This window comes from Sapajus apella, unplaced genomic scaffold (assembly GCF_009761245.1).
Source record: "Sapajus apella isolate SASKATOON/1434 unplaced genomic scaffold, GSC_monkey_1.0 scaffold203, whole genome shotgun sequence".
NCBI lineage: Eukaryota > Metazoa > Chordata > Mammalia > Primates > Cebidae > Sapajus > Sapajus apella.
Window position 1 is genome coordinate 337,428 of NW_022437143.1, and position 16,680 is coordinate 354,107.

The 16,680-nt window shown below is 41.0% G+C and overlaps 1 protein-coding gene across 2 annotated transcripts in view; it reads right to left on the reverse strand.

Moving 5' to 3' along the window:
• Positions 1-16,680, reverse strand: part of SHLD2 (shieldin complex subunit 2) — a 100,837-nt gene that overhangs the window by 81,196 nt on the left and 2,961 nt on the right. The window lies entirely within an intron of this gene.

The following is a 16,680-nucleotide window of genomic DNA, read 5'->3' on the forward strand; positions in this document are numbered from 1 at the left end:
ATTGGGTGCATATATGTTTAGGATCTTTAGCTCTTCTTGTTACATTGATCCTTTTATCTTTATGTAATATCCTTCTTTGCTTCTTTTGATCTTTGTTGCTTTGAAATCTATTTTATCAGCAAAAATTGCAACTCCTGCTTTCTATTTATTTATTTTAGCTCTCCATTTGGTTGGTAAATTTTTCTCCATCCCTTTGTTTTGAGTCTTTGTGTATCCTTGCATGTGAGATGGATCTGGATGTAGCATACCAATGGGTCTTGGCTTTTTTTGCCTGTCTGTGTCTTTGGATTGGGAGATTTAGTCGATTTAAATTTAGAATTAATAACAATATATGTGTGTTTGATACTGTCATTTAATGTTAGCTGGCTGTTTTGCCCATTAGCTGAGGCAATTTCTTAATTATGTTGATGTTCTTTATTTTTTGGTATTTTTTAGAAAGGCTGATACTGGTTGTTCCTTTCTATTTGTAGTGGTTCTTTCAGAAGCTCTTGTAAAGCAGGCCTGGTGGTGATGAAATCTCTGAGTGCTTGCTTGTTCACAAAAGATTTTATTTTTCCTTCGCTTATGAAGCTTAGTTTGGCTGGATGTAAAATTCTGGGTTGAAAGTTCTTTTCTTTAAGGATGTTGAATATTGGCCCCCACTCTCTTCTGTCTTGTAGGGTTTCTGCTGAGAGATCTGCTATGAGGCTGATGGGCTTCCCTTTATGGGTAACCCGACCTTTCTCTCTGGCTGCCCTCAGTATTTTCTCTTTCATTTCAACCCTAGTGAATCTGGCGATTATGTGCCTTGAGGTTGGTCTTCTTGAGGAATATTTTTGTGGTGTTCTCTGTATTTCCTGGAGTTGAATATTGTCCTGCCTTGCTAGGTTGGGAAAGTTTTCCTGAATAACATCCTGAAGCGTATTTTCCAGCTTGGATTGATTCTCTTCGTCACATTCAGGTACACCTATCAAACGTAGATTAGGTCTTTTCACATAGTCCCATATTTCTTGGAGACTTTGCTCGTTCTTTCTTATCCTTTTTTCTCTAATCTTGTCTTTTTGTTTTATTTTATTAAGTTGGTCTTCGACCTCTGATATCTTTTCTTCTGCTTGATCAATTCGGCTGTTAAAACTTGTGCATAGTTCGCGAAGTTCTCGTGTTGTGTTTTTTCAGCTCCATTAATTCACTTATATTCCTCTCTAAATTGTGTTATTGTTAACATTTCATCAAACCTTTTTTCAAAGTTCTTAGTTTCTTTGCATTGGGTTAGAACAAGTTCTTTTAATTCCCAGAAGTTTCTTATCATCCACTTTTTAAAGCCAGCTTCTGCTAATGGAACACAGTCTTTCTCCATCAGGCCTTGTTCTGTTGCTGATGAGGAACTGTGATCCCCTGTAGAGGGAGAGGCGTTCTGAGTTTGGGTATTCTCAGCCTTTTTAGGCTGGTTTCTTCCCTTCGTTATAAATTTATCCATCTGTGGTCTTTATAATTACCATCTTTATAGTTGAGTTTCTGAATGGACGTCCAACTTGTTGATTCCCGGCGCTAGAATCTGAGCAACCCACTACGCCGGCCAAAACAGCGGCTTTAAGATTGATGGTGCTTTTCTGACTCTGCACCAAGAACCGCCACACCAGGCAGCGGCAAAACCACTTCACCGGCCTCAAGAGTGGCGCTGGCGACACGTGGGGCTCCTCCGCTAGGAATCTCCTGGTGCGTGAGCAACAAAAATTGATCTGAAAGTGTGGCGTCCTCTCGTTCTCTGCTCTTTCAGTGGGAGCTGCAATCCCAAGCTGCTAGTGATCAGCCATCTTGGATCTCTCTCTCCTTTTTTTTTTTTTTTTTTTGAGATAAAGTCTCACTCTGTCACCAGGCTGGAATGCAGTGACGCAACCTCAGCTCACTGCAACCTCCACCTCCCAGGTTCAAGTGATTCTCCTGCCTCAGCCTGCTGAGTAGTTGGGACTACAGGAGCACATTACCACACCTAATTTTTGTATTTTTAGAGAGATGGGGTTTCACCATGTTGGTCAGGTTGATCTTGAACTCCTGACCTCGTGATCTGCCCACCTTGGCCTCCCAAAGTGTTGGGATTACAAGTGTGAGCCACCACACCCGGCTTGTATGTTTAACTTTTTGAGGAACTGCCAGACTGTTTCCCACAGCATCTGTACCACTTTACATTCCTATCAGTAAGGAACTCTATAAAGGTTCCAATTTCTCCACATCCTCACCAACATTTGTTGGGATTTTATTTTTGAGATTTTAAAAGTTATTACAGTCATTCTAGTGGGTGTGACTTAGTATCTCCATTATTATTATTATTATTATTACTATTATTTGAGACAGAGTCTCACTCTGTCGCCCAGGCTGGTTTGCAGTGACGTGATCTCTGCTCGCTGCAACCTCCACTTCCTGGGTTCTATGAGTAGCTGGGACTACAGGCACGTGCCACCACGCCCAGCTAATTTTTTTGTAATTTTTTAGTAGAGACTTCTAAAAAGGGGTTTCACCATGTTAGCCAGGATGGTCTTGATCTTCTGATCTCATGATCGGCCCACCCCAGTCTCCCAAAGTGCTGGGACTACAGGCGTGAGCCACCACGTCCCACCTATTATTGTAATTTTAGAGACAGGGTCCAGTTCTGTTGCCCAGGCTGGAGTGCAGTGGCGCCATCAGGGCTCACTGCAGCCTCAACAGCACACACTCAAGCAGATCCTTCCACCTCAGCATCTCGAATAGCTGAAACTACAAGCGCGAACCATCACACCCATCTCCCTATGTTGCCCAGGCTGGTCTCCAATTTGTGGGCTCAAGTGATCCTCCTGCCTCAACCTCTCCAGGTGTTGGATTATTGGCACAAACCACCATGCGCAGCCTCATTGTGATTGTTATTTCCATTTCCCTAATGAATAATGATGTTCAACACCCTTTCATGTGTTTATTTGGCCATTTGTACATTTTCTTTGGAGAAATATCTCTTCAAATTCTTTCCCCATTTTTTAAACTGAATTATTTACTTTTTTATCATGGAGCTGTGATAGTCCTTTACATATTTTAAATATCAGACCCTTAACAGATACACAATTTGCAAATATTTAATCCTATTCTGTAGGTATCCTTTCACTTTCTTAATGATATCCTTTGAAACACAGTTTTTTATCTTGGCCAGGTGTGGTGGCTCATAACTCTAATCCCAGCATTTTAGGAGGTTGAGGCAGGCAGATTGCTTGAGCCCAGGAATTCAAGATCAGTCTAGGCAACATGGTGAAACCCCATTTCTTTTTTTTTTTGAGATCGTGTCTTGCTCTGTCGGGGTGCAGTGGCACAATCTCGGCTCACTGCAAGCTCCACCCCCCAGGCTCAAGAGATTCTCATTCCTCAGCTTCCCGAGTAGCTGGGACTACAGACATGTGCCACCATGCCCAGCTAATTTTTGTGTTTTTAGAAGAGATGTGACTTCACCATGTTGGCCAGGCTGGTCTTGAACTCCTGACCTCAAGTGATCCATGTGCTTCAGCCTCCCAAAATGTTGGGATTACAGGTGTGAGCCACCATGCCCAGCCCCCATTTATATGATTAAAAAAATACAAAAATTAGTTGGATGTGGTGGCACATGTCTATAGTCCCAGCTACTTAGAAGGGTGAGGTGGGAAGACTGCTTGAGTCTGGGGAGGTCAAGACTGTAGTAAGCCATGATGGTGTCACTGTACTGCAGCCTGGGCAACACAGTGAGACTCTGTCTCAAAAAAAATTAAAACTTTTAAAAAATGTTTTAATTTTAAGGGCCAGGCATAGTGGCTTATGCTTGTAATCCCAGCACTTTGGGAAGCTGAGGCAAGTGGATCATGAGGTCAGGAGTTCAAGATCAGTCTGGCCAATATGGTGAAACCCCATGTCTACATGGTGGTGCACGTGTGTAGTCCCAGCTACTGGAGAGGCTGAGGCTGGATAACTGCCTGAACCCGGAAGGCGGAGGTTGCGGTGAGCCGAAATATTTTAATTTTAATAAAGTCCAATTTATCTATTTTTCTTCGGCTTTTTGCACTTTTGGAGTCATATTAGAAACCTGCCTAATCTAAGTTCATGAATATTTACACCTACATTTTCTTCTAAGAGTTTTATAGTTTCGGTTCTTATATTTAGGTCTTTGGTCCATTAAAACCATCCATAATTCTTGAAAGCTAAGAATTTCAATTATAAGATTCTTTAATTTCAATTATAAGATCTTATACTTTCAATTATAAGATTCTCTTTTCTAAGAGAAAAGAGAGCTTTTTTTTTGGAGATGGAGTTTTGCTCTTGTTGCCCAGGCTGGGGTACAACAGCACAATCTTGGCTCACTACAACCTCCGCCTCCTGGGTTCAAGTGATTCTCCTGCCCCAGCCTCCCAAGTAGCTGGGATTACAGGCACCCACCACCACACCCAGCTGATTTTGTATTTTTAGTAGAGATAACGTTTCTCCACGTGGGTCAGGCTGGTCTCGAACTCCCGACCTCAGGTGATCTGCCCACCTCTGCCTCCCAAAGTGCTGGGATTGCAGGCATGACCCACTGCACCTGGCTGAAAGAGAGCTTGTTTTTTGAGAGACTGGGTCTCTCTCTTGTTGCCCAGGCTGGAGTGCAGTGGTGGATCATAGCTCACCGCAGCTTCAACTTCCTGGGCTCATGCAATCCTCCCACCTCAGCCTCCCGAGTAGCTGGGACTACAGGTGTGTGCCACCATGCTCAGCTAATTTTTATATTTTTTGTAGAGACAAGATCTCACTATGTTGCCTAGGGTGGTCTCAAGCTCCTGGGCTCAAGTGATCTTAACTGTGTCAGCCTCCGAAAGTGCTGGGATTACAGGCATGAGCCTCTGCACCCATTGATTTAACATTGATATAGAATCTATGAAATTACTTATTCCTTTGTGAAGTGTAGTAATATGCATTTTGAACTCAAATATATATGTGTGAATGTTTATATGGGTGTATATAAAATTCGCCCTCAGAAGCATACCACTGTACCCAGCCAAGATGGCTTTTTAAATTCTAAAACTGTAACTTTAACCATCACCAACCAAATCAAGAAAACTTTCATGGCAGCGTTTGTAATGTAAACTCCAGCACAGAGGAAAGGCAGGTGATAAAAGATGACATAAAAACTTGGGGTTCAAAGAAAAACAAGAGTTAGAAGAAAGAGTAGATGCAAATTCAGAATTTTTACTTCCTGTCCTCTTTGGGGCCAAATATTTGAGGGGCTGGGTGAGGTGGCTCAAGCCTGTAATCCCAGCACTTTGGGAGGCCAAGGTGGGTGGATTACCTGAGGCCAAGAGTTTGAGACCAGCCCAGCCAAAATGGCAATACCCTGTCTCTACTAAAAACATAAAAAATTAGCTGGGTGTGGTGGCAGGCACCTAAAATCCCAGCTACTCAGGAGGCTGAGGCAGGAGAATCGCTTGAACCCAGGAGGCAGAGGCTGCAGTAAGTAGAGATCATGCCATTGCACTCCAGCCTGGGCAATAAGAGCAAAACTCTGTCTCAAAAAAAAAATCTTATTTGAGAAAGGGTGAGAAAACTCTCAAGAGTTTGTGGGGAAGGACCCAGAATGAGAAATAATTGTGTTTCCCCTTCCCAAGTTATGGTAAAGAGACTGCAGCCATTTAGCAAAACCTTGCACCTAATACTACCTCGGTTCATAAAGGCATAATAACCAATGACATGCCCAAACCACACTCCTGAAAAGCTGCTTTATTAGAGTCTCAAGCACATCAGCATTAAGGACTCTCCATTGGGCCAGAGGCCCCAAAAGAGCCTGGGATTAAGAAGGACCCAGCATGCACAGATGTGTTGCCCAGAGGCTATAGTAATAGCAGGGACATCAGCCTCAGATGTGGCAGAGGCAGACAGTGCCATTCAAGACCAAGCCAGTCATTAGCAATGGACTGAATATTTACCAAGCGTTTAGATTAACATAGAATTAATTTAGTTAAACCAGATGCTACTGACTTTTTAGCCTAAAGTGGCAAAATTGTTTAGCAGGCTTGTTTTCTATTACCTAGTAGAAACAGAGTTAAGGAAATTTTAATTATTTAGAAATAAACTTGGCCAGGCACAATGGCTCACATCTGTAATCCCAGCACGAGGTTCAAGCAATTCTCCTGCCTCAGCCTCCCAAGTAGCTGGGATTACAGGTGCCCACCACCACGCCCAGCTAATTTTGTATTTTTAGTAGAGACAAGGTTTCTCCACGTGGGTCAGGCTGGTCTCAAGTTCCTGACTTCAGGTAATCTGCTCATCTCAGCCTCCCAGAGTGCTGGGATTACAGGTGTGAGCCACCACCTCCTGGATTCAAGCGATTCTCTTGCCTCAGCCTCCCAAGTAGCTGGGATTACAAGCATGCACCACCATTCCCGGATAATTTCATATTTTTAGTAAAGACGGGGTTTCTCCATGTTGGACAGGCTGGCCTTGAACTCCCAACCTCAAATGATCTGCCCGCCCTGGCCTCCCAAAGTGCTGGGATTACAGGCATGAGCTACCAGTCCCAGCCACTAACTTTTGTTTTGTATTTTTTAGTGGAGACAGGATTTTGCTGTTAGCCAGGCTGGTCTCAAGCTCCTGACCTCAAGTGATCCACGGCCCTTTGGCCTCCCAAAGTGCTGGGATTACAGGCATGAGCCACCGTGCCCGGCCTAGAGATGAGGTCTCGCCTTGTTGCCTAGGCTGATCTCCAACTCCTGGGCTCAAATGACCTCCCACCCCAGCTAATTTTGTATTTTAAGTAGAGACGGGGTTTCTCCATGTTGGTCAGGCTGGTCTTGAACTCCTGACCTCAGGTGATCCGCCCACCTCGGGCTCCCAAAGTACTGGGATTACAGGCGTAAACCACCGTGCCCAGGCCTTGATGCATATTTATAAGCATTTTTAGTTTTTCAGAATGTTCAGTTTTTAATCTACTTTTTTTTTTGAGACAGAGTTTTTTTCTTGTTGCCTGGGGTGCAGTGGCAAGATCTCGGCTCACTGCAACCTCTGCTTCCCAAGTTCAAGTGATTCTCCTGCCTCAGCCTCCCAAGTAGCTGGGATTACAGGGGCACGCTACCACGCCTAGCTAAGTTTTTATATTTTTAGTAGAGACGGGGTTTCACCATGTTAGCCAGGCTGGTCTCGAACTTCTGACCTCAGGTGGTCCACCTGCCTCAGCCTCCCAAAGTGCTGGGATTACAAGGCATGAGCTACCGCACCCAGCCTTTATCCTACTTTTTAAATCTTTTATTTTTTTTTTTAACAATCATTGCTTTAAATTGATATCTATAGAGAATCTCTGTGGTTCACTGGTTTTCGATGGTCCCCCTAGAATGCAATCACAAGGATTCCACACTTAATGTGGAAACTGTGGAGGACAGTTCCTATGTAAAGGGTGCTTTGAATATCCACCCCATGTATCTTCAAAATAGTCTCCTCCAAAGCTATCCTTCTGATGATATATTACTATAACATAGAGAATCCAATGCAACTATCATTTCTGCCTGTAGGACAAAGAAAGGCAAGAACTTCTAATTTCAACATGAAGGCCGGTTTAGCCTTCTTATTTTAACCCACTTGCCTATGTGTTACATTGATAATAAAAAGTTGCTAATGGCAACTTCATCTAAAAGTCTGTTGAAATCATTTAAACACCTGATATTTCATTATAATCCTCAGATTTCCCCCAGAAGTTGAGGATGGATTTCCGTCTTCCTGTCTAGGAAGAGAGTAAACATGACAACATGAAACTCCTTCCTTACAAGTTTTCAATACTAAAAAGCTGTTCAAAAAACAGAAGGCATATTTTTAAAACTGTTATCATTATGTAAGATCTCAAGGAGAACTAGAATTTGAAGAGCTTAGTGTAGACAACATGAAACTGTAAATATCATAATTCTCAGTATCATAATTAAGAATGTCCACCCCCCTCGAAAATTGCATTAAAAAATATATTACCACAATAAGACAGCAGAGACTAAGTTAGTTGTTTTCTGTGGCAAATATGGCAGACACTGTGAGTTGTCTAACAATTATTCCTTCTGGGCCAGGCATGGTGGCTCACAGCTGAAATCCCAGCACTTTGGGAGGCTGAGGCCGGTGGATCTCCTGAGGTCAGGAGTTCGAGACCAGCCTGGCCAACACGGTGAAACTCTGTCTCTACTAAAAATACAAAAAATTAGCCAGGTGTGGTGGCAGGTTCCTGTAATCCCAGCTACTCAGGAGGCTGAGGCAAGAGAATCGCTGGAACTCAGGAGGCGAAGGTTGCAGTGGGCCGAGATCCTGCCACTACACTCCAGCCTAGGCTACAAGAGCAAGACTCCATTTCAAAAAAAAGAAACAATTACTCCTTCTAGTTTTCTTCCTGGCTGACACAGCCTGCCTGTACTTCAGAGGCCAAAAGTGCCAGTAGGTCCTCCTTTTGCCTTTCTTATAGCCAGGGCATGGCATGTAACCAACCCAATCTTAGCTACTGGGGTCTAAGAGAGCTGAAGGTAGCTGGCAGGGCTTTGGAAAAGGTTTCTTCACTAATATGGGGATACGTACTGAAGGAAACTGCTGTTTCTCCAAACAACTTAGTTATGGCTGCATGTGACCTCTGGAACTGCTAAAGCCATCTTACAATCATTAGGGAAAATATCACAAACTTTCTGGGCATAACAGAGAAACAAGCACTTAGGTATCTCATGGTATCATTGCACCCTTGGACCAACAATGGAAAAGCTTACCTTCAGGCTTCTTGTTAGATAATGTTATCTTGGTTTATGGCTTTCCTTTAAGCCACTTTTATTTTGATATTGCTATTTGAGGGTCAAAGCATCTTAAGGACTCTCTACCTGCTTCCTTCAGGTTTAATTTTTTGAGCTGGCTCAACATTATTAGTGTCTCTACCTTGTCCGTAGTCCTTCATTGACCTTTCACTAAGAAGCAAGCTCAGTATAATTATACTCAGGTATATCCTTCACGGTAAAATCTGTTTTTTCTGCAACTCCTCCAGGATGGTCAAGGGAAAGGTACTTTTCGCGTCTCTGGTGTATTTTTCAGTTATGTCTGTTTTTAGCAGGCTTACAGATGTGCCCCAGTTTTCACCTTACACTTCCTTTCTCATTATTCTCTAACACCATAGCGAAATTACAATTGATCTAAAAGTTTCAAAAACAAAATGCTCCATATAAGATAAAGACTTTCTTTTCTAGAGGTGGTCCACATCATTAAAGCAGAATGGTAAGGCATCTTGAATGATGAATAACTGAATGTGCCATTTTATACATAAAGGAAACAAAAAGCCTAACCTTTATTTTAAAATGAAGATAAAGAGAGGCATAATAAATAACATATAGGTGAGATCAGAATCCTACCTTAGTGATCAGGCACAGTGGCTCACACCTGTAATCTCAACACTTTGGGAGGCCGAGGCAGGCAGATTACAAGGTTAGGAGTACAAGACCAGTCTGGCCAACATGGTGAAACCCCGTCTCTACTAAAAATACAAAAATTAGCCAGGTGTGATAATACATGCCTGTAATCCCAGCTACTCAAGAGGTTGAGGCAGGAGAATCCCTTGAACCCAGGAAGTGGAGGTTGCAGTAAGCCAAGATCACGCCACTGCACTCCAGCCTGGATGACAGAGCGAGACTCCATCTCAAAAAAAACCAAAATCCTACCTTAGTACAGTTAATTTGCTAACATTTTAATTTGCATTTTCTTTGTACTTTTTCCTTTATATTTTCCTAATTTAGCTTCCATTTATAAGCACGGTAAATTTTTCTTTTTTTTGAGATGGAATCTTGCTCTTGTCACCCAGGCTGGAGTACAGTGGTGCCATCTCAGCTCACTTCAACCTCCTCCTCCTGGATTCAAGTGATTCTCCTTCCTCAGCCTCCCAAGTAGCTGGGATTACAGGCACCTGCCACCACACCCAGCTAATTTTGGTATTTTTAGTAGAGATCAGGTTTCACCATGTTGGCCAGGCTGGTCTCGAACTCCTCACCTCAGGTGATCTGCCCACCTCAGCCTCCCAAAGTACTAGGATTACAAGCATGAGCCACCGCACCCAGCCGCAGTTAATTTTTAAGAGACCTCACAGGTTTCTTGCATGATAGCTTCAAAGGACCAGATCCTACATTTTTCATGTTTACTCACAACGTGAGAGGAACCCTTAAGCAAGAGTTGATAAACCTTTGTTGACTGTTACTCAGCAATGGAACAAAATGAAGATTTACCCAAACTAACCATACGGATATAACTGACATTTATTAAGAAAAGAGTTTTTAAGAGGAAAAAGACTACAAACCCTGAAGATTACAGATCCTTTTCTTTGATACAGTTTATTATTGTTTTTTGTTAAAACACGCTCACTAAAAGGAAAAAAAGTCAAAATTGCAACTTATCTGAAAATCAATTAGAAACACAAAAGCAAATGCTAGAAAAAGTTTTCCTGAAAACTTTGGCACAAAAGATTGAAAAACAACTCACAATGTACCAAAATGACCAATACTTGAAAAAGCCATCACTAGGGGATATTCATTTTCAACCAAATTGCTGTTTAAGCCAAATTGTTGTTATCAAATTGCTTTTAACCAAAGCATATGCCACCCTGTATTTTCAAAACATGGTCTCATTTATCTTTAAGCTTTGTACATGCTGTTTCCATAGTAGGGAGTCCCCTTCTATCCCCAATTCCATCTGGCTGATTAATGAAGTATTAACTAACACTTGAGAACTAAATCATATTAAAATTAGAAATACTGGGATCTAATAAAAATTTCAAGATTTTTAGTTCCTTGTTTTAAAAGTCCTTGTTTACTCAGAAAAAGCAATCTCTTAAAAAAAAGAAAAAAAAAAGTCCTTGTTCAAATTCATGGTGTCTCATGCCTGTAATCCCAATACTTTGGGAGGCCACAGCAAGAGGATCACATGAACCCAGAAGTTTCAGACCAGACTAGGCAATACAAGGAGGCCTTATCCCTTCAAAACAATGTTAAAATTTTTTTTTTCTTTTTCTTTTTTTTTGAAATGAAGTTTCACTCTGTATCCCAGGCTGAAGTGCAGTGGCGCAATCTTGGCTCACAGCAACCTCTGCCTCCTGAGTTCAGGCAATTCTCCTGCCTCAGCCTCCCAAACAGCTGGGATTACAGGCGTGCACCACTGCACCTGGCTAATTTTTTGTATTTTTAGTAGAGACAGGGTTTCACCATGTTGGCTAGGCTGGTCTTGAACTCCCAACCTCAGGTAATCCGCCCACCTCAGCCTCCCAAAGTGCTAGGATTACAGGCGTGAGCCACCATGCCCAGCCAACAATTTAAAAATTATCCAGGTGGTGGTTCACCTCTGTAGTCCCAGCTACTTGGGAGGCTGAGGTGGAAAGACTGCTTGAGCCTAAGAGTTCGAGGCTGCAGTAAGCTGTGATGGTGCCACTGCACTAGAGGCTGGGGCACCAGAGTGAGACCCTGTCTCAAAATAAAAAAGGAAAAAAAAAAGAAAAAAAATTCTCATGATTATTAAATTCTTTCTAAGTGCAAACTCCAAACTTACGCATAAAAAGGTAAAGTAGTCCTGAGACGAAAAGATTTGAGAGCTGTTCTTTGTAACATGTTATCTATTACAGTACTGTTATAACTGCAAGAGATTGGAAATAACCTTCATGTCCATCAGTAAGATATTGGCAAAAGTAATTATGGTGCATCCATGCAATAAAATACTATGCAACATTAAAAACTAACGAGGAGCATTAGATAAGAAAATTAAAACGCATTCAGATTGGAAAGGAAAAAGTAAAACTATCTCCGTTTGCAAATGACAGCATCTTGTACATAGAAAATCACAGAATCCACAAAAATTTTCTTTTTCAGAATGAATAAATGAGTTCAGTAAGGTTGTAGCATACAAAAATCAATATATAATAAACTATTGTTTTTTTTTTTGTTGAGACAGTCTCGTTCTGTCATCCAAGCTAGAGTGCAGCACAATCTGGGCTCCACTTCCTGGGTTCAAGTAATTCTCGTGCCTCAGCCTCCCTATTAGCTGGGATTGCAGACATGCACCACCACACCCAGCTAATTAATTTGTTGTGTTTTTGATAGAGATGGTGTTTCAGTATGATGGCCAAGCTGATCTGAAACTCCTAGCCTCAAGCAATCCACCCGCCTCAGCCTCCCAAAGTGCTGGAATTACAGGCATGAGCCAACACGACCGGCCGAAACTGTTGTATTTCTATACACTCATAGTGAACAAGCTGAAACTGAAGTTAAGAAAACCACTGATTCAGGCAAGGTGGCGCACACCTGTACTTTCAGTTACTCAGGAGGCTAAGGAAGAAGGATGTACTTTTTTTTTTTTTTTTTTAAGAGACAGGGTTTCATCACATTGGCCAGGATGGTCTCGATCTCCTCGTGATCTGCCCACCTTGGACTCCCAAAGTGCTGGGATTACAGGCATGAGCCACCACGCCCAGCCCTAGGAGGATGTCTTAAGCCCAGTTGTTGAAGGCCAGCCTGGGCCACAAAGTAAGACCCTACCTCTAAATAAATAAATAAATAAATCTTCATACGATAGCATCAAAAAGAATACTTAGTAATAAATTCAACAAAAATTACAAAGCTTGCTTTTTTATTAGATGATTGATTACGTATTTCATTTTGAAATAACAGACTAATCTCTTAAAATTTTAAACGCTGATTCTCCTAAAACATTTAAGCCAAATATACACAAGTGTACAGACTCAAAGTATTACTGTTGCAGTCTTGATTCTCTTGAATTCTATACTTGATTCGAAATTATTCTGACACTGGAATATGCTTGCGACTAAGGAAACAATCTTGTTATGCTACAGAATTTTGGTAGTTACCATCTCATACAAATTTTGGGAATTGCTATTAGCTTATTCGGTATTAAGAAGTGAAAAACATCCTCTGACAATGACAAAACATTGCTGAGAGAAGTTTATATTTTTTATTTTTATTTTATATATATATTTATATATATATACATAAACATACATAAATATATATATATACATATACATATATATATACACACATATATATATTAGAGAAGGGGGTCTCACTATGTTGCGCTGGAGTGCAGTGGCTATTCACAGGCTCGATCCCACTACTGATCAACATGGGAGTCTTGACCTGCTCAGTTTCTGACCTGGGCCGGTTAACCCCTCCTTAGACAACCTGGTGGTCCACTGCTCCCGGGAGGTCACCATATTGCTGCCGAACTTAGTGGACACCCTATCGGCATAGCGCACTACAGCCCAGAACTCCTGGGCTCAAGTGATCCTCCCACCTCAGCCTCCCGAGTAGCTGGGACTACAGGCACGTGCCACTGCGCCCAGCGAGAAGTTTTAAAAGACCTAAATAAACAGAAATATATCCCTTGTTAATGAATCAGAAGATGTAATATTGTAGAAATTGGCACTAATTCCCAAATTGATCTATAGATTCAACGTAATTCCCATTGAAATTCCAGCTGACTTCTTTGCAGAAACTGATAACATGATTCTAATTCATGTGGACATAGAATAACCAATCTTGGGGAAAAAAAAAAAAAGAAGTTGGAAGACTCACATTTCCCAATTTCAAAATTTACTACAAAGCTAGAGTAATCAAGACCGTATAGTACGGTGTAATGATATACACATGGATGAACTGAACTGACAGTCCAAATATAAACTTTCAAGTTTAGGTCAATTTATTTTTCATAGAGTGTGAAGACAATTCAATGGGGAAGAAATAGTCTTTTGAACAAATGGTGCTGGGACAACTGGATATCCACCTGCAAAAGAATGAAGTTGGATCCTTTTCTCACATTATATACAAAAATTAACACAAAATGGATAAAAACCAAAATGTAAAAGCTAAAATTATGAAATGCTTAGAAGAAAACAAAGGCGTAAATCTTCATGACCTCCCATGAGACGAAGATTTCTTACATATGAAAGCAAAATCATAAGTATCAAAAGAAAACATTTATAATTGGATTTCATCAAAATTAAAAACTTTTGTGTTCCAAAGACACTATTAAAAATGGGAAAATAAAACCTAAAGAATGGAAGAAAACATTTTCAAATCATTTATCTGGTAAGGAACTTATATCTAAATATATTATTAAAACTCTTACAACTCAATAATAAAAGACAACCCAACTTAAAAATGAGCAAGGATCTGAATAGACATTTCTCCAAACAAGACATACGAATGGCCGATAAACACATAAAAAGATGCTCAATATTATTAGTCATCAAGGAACTGCAAGTAAATACTTCATACCCACTAGGATGACTATAATCAAAAAGACACACAACAAGTGTTGGTGAAGAAATAAAGAATCTGGAACCTTCATTCACTGCTGGTAGAAATTAAAAGTGTATAGTCACTATGGAAAACAGTTTGGCAGTTCCTCAAAAATATAAACATGGAAGAATCATTCTTAGGTATAAATGCACCCAAGAGAACTGAAAACATGTGCACACACTAAAGTTCATAACAGCATCATTCAGAATAGTCAAAAAATGGAAATAACCCAAGTGTCCATCAATGATGAATAGATTTCTAAAATGATACACTTTTACAACAAAAACTATGTAACCATAAAAAGAAATGAAGTACCTGATACAAGCTACATGTATAAACCTTCAAAATACTATGCCAAGTGAAAGAAGACAGTCACAAAGGGCCACATACTGTATGTCTCCTTTTATATGAAAAGTCCAGAATAGACAGACCTAGTGAGACAGAAGGCAGAAAGTATGTATTACCTTTTCAAATTAAATTATTTTTTTAAATGAATGGTTCATGTATTTATATGCTATGTTTTTCTAAATCCTAACAATCTTCTTCGAAAATATCTTTAAGAGAGAAAAAAGCATGCTATGGGTCAAGAAGAACAGACCTGGAATTTTAAACCAGCTAAGGAAAATTCATATAAATCTCAGAGGCAGAAAACCCATTTGTCTTTGTGGAATGCTATCAAACGTTCCCTTCAAGCTAAATTTTGGTCTTCCTTTGAATGGGAAATGACTATGAATAATTAAACTTTATTGTGTTGGGCACAGTGGCTCACACCAGTAATTCCAGCACTTTGGGAGGCTGAGGTGGAGTTCGAGACCAGCCTGGGCAACATGGTGAAACCCCACCTCTACCAAAAACACGAAAATTAGCCGGGCATGGTGGCAGGCGCCTATAGTCCGATCTACTCGGGAGGCTGAGATGGGAGGATCTATAGTCCTAGCTACTCAGGAGGTGGAGGAAGGAAGGTTGCCTGAGCCATGACCATGCCACTGTACTCCAGTCTGAGTGACAGAGTGAGACTCTGTCTCAGAAAACAAAAATAAAAAACTTGACTTTGAAAATTGTATGTAGATTTTACAAAAGCAATCATAAAAGTAAAGTTGAAACTCATTAGATTTTACATCACAGTAAATAATTTCTAACTAAATGGAACAGATACTTAAAATAATTCTTGGAATAGTACAAATAGTATAACTTTGGAGTCAGATACACAGTTTTGAATCTTAGTCTATTTACAAGCTTGGTGATCATCAACAATTTGTTTCGTTTCGGTGGGCCTCATTCCCCGCTTCTAATAAATCAGGAATTATAATACCTACTTTAGTGTGAAAAGAAATACTCCAAATATTCACTAAATGGGGGAAGGGATGGATAATTTCATTCTGTTTTTTTTAAACCTATTTCTACTGTTCACATTTTTTTTTTTAAGACAGGGTTTCACCATGTTGGTCAGGCTGGTTTTGAACTCCCGACCTCAGGTGATCCGCCCACCTTGGCCTCCAAAGTGCTTGGATTACAGGCGTAAGCCACCACGCCCAGGCCCCACATTTTTATTCTTTTAACTTGCATGTAATTTTAAAACATAATGACCAGGCACGGCAGCTCAACACCTGAAATCCCAGCACTTCGGGAAACCAAGGCGGGTAGATCACTTGAAGCCAGAGTTTGAGAACAGCCTGGCCAACACAGCAAAACCCTGTCTCTTCTAAAAATACAAAAAAATTAGTTGGGCATGGTGGTGGATGCCTGTAATGCTGGCTACTTGGGAGGCTGAGGCAGGAGAATTCCTGGAACCTGGGAGGCAGAGGCTGCAGTGAACTGAGATTGCACCACTGCACTTCAGCCTGGGCAACAAAGCAAGACTGCCTCAAAAAACAAACAACAACAACAAAAAACAACATAATGATTTTAAAAATAAAAGCATCTATTTCATAGGGTACTCATAAAACCACTCTGTAAGGCACCTACACATAGGAGACTCTCAATAAAAAATATTCCTTACCTCTTCCAAAGCTTCTTCAATTCTGCGGGGTTTTTTTGTTTGTTTTGTTTTTTGAAATGGAGTCTCACTCTGTTACCCAGGCTGGAGTGCAACGGCGTGATCTCAGCTCACTGCAACCTCCATCTCCCTGGATCAAGTGATTCTCCTCCCTCAGCCTCCTGAGTAACTGGAACTACAAGCACTCCCCACCATGCCTGGCTAATTTTTGTATGCCCCGCAACATGCTTGGCTAATTTTTGTATTTTTTTTTTTTTTTTTTTGGGGAAAGGAGTTTTTTCCTTGTTACCCAGGCTGGAGTGCAATGGCGCGATCTCGGCTCACCGCAACCTCCGCCTCCTGGGTTCAGGCAATTCTCCTGCCTCAGCCTCCCGAGTAGCTGGGATTACAGGCACG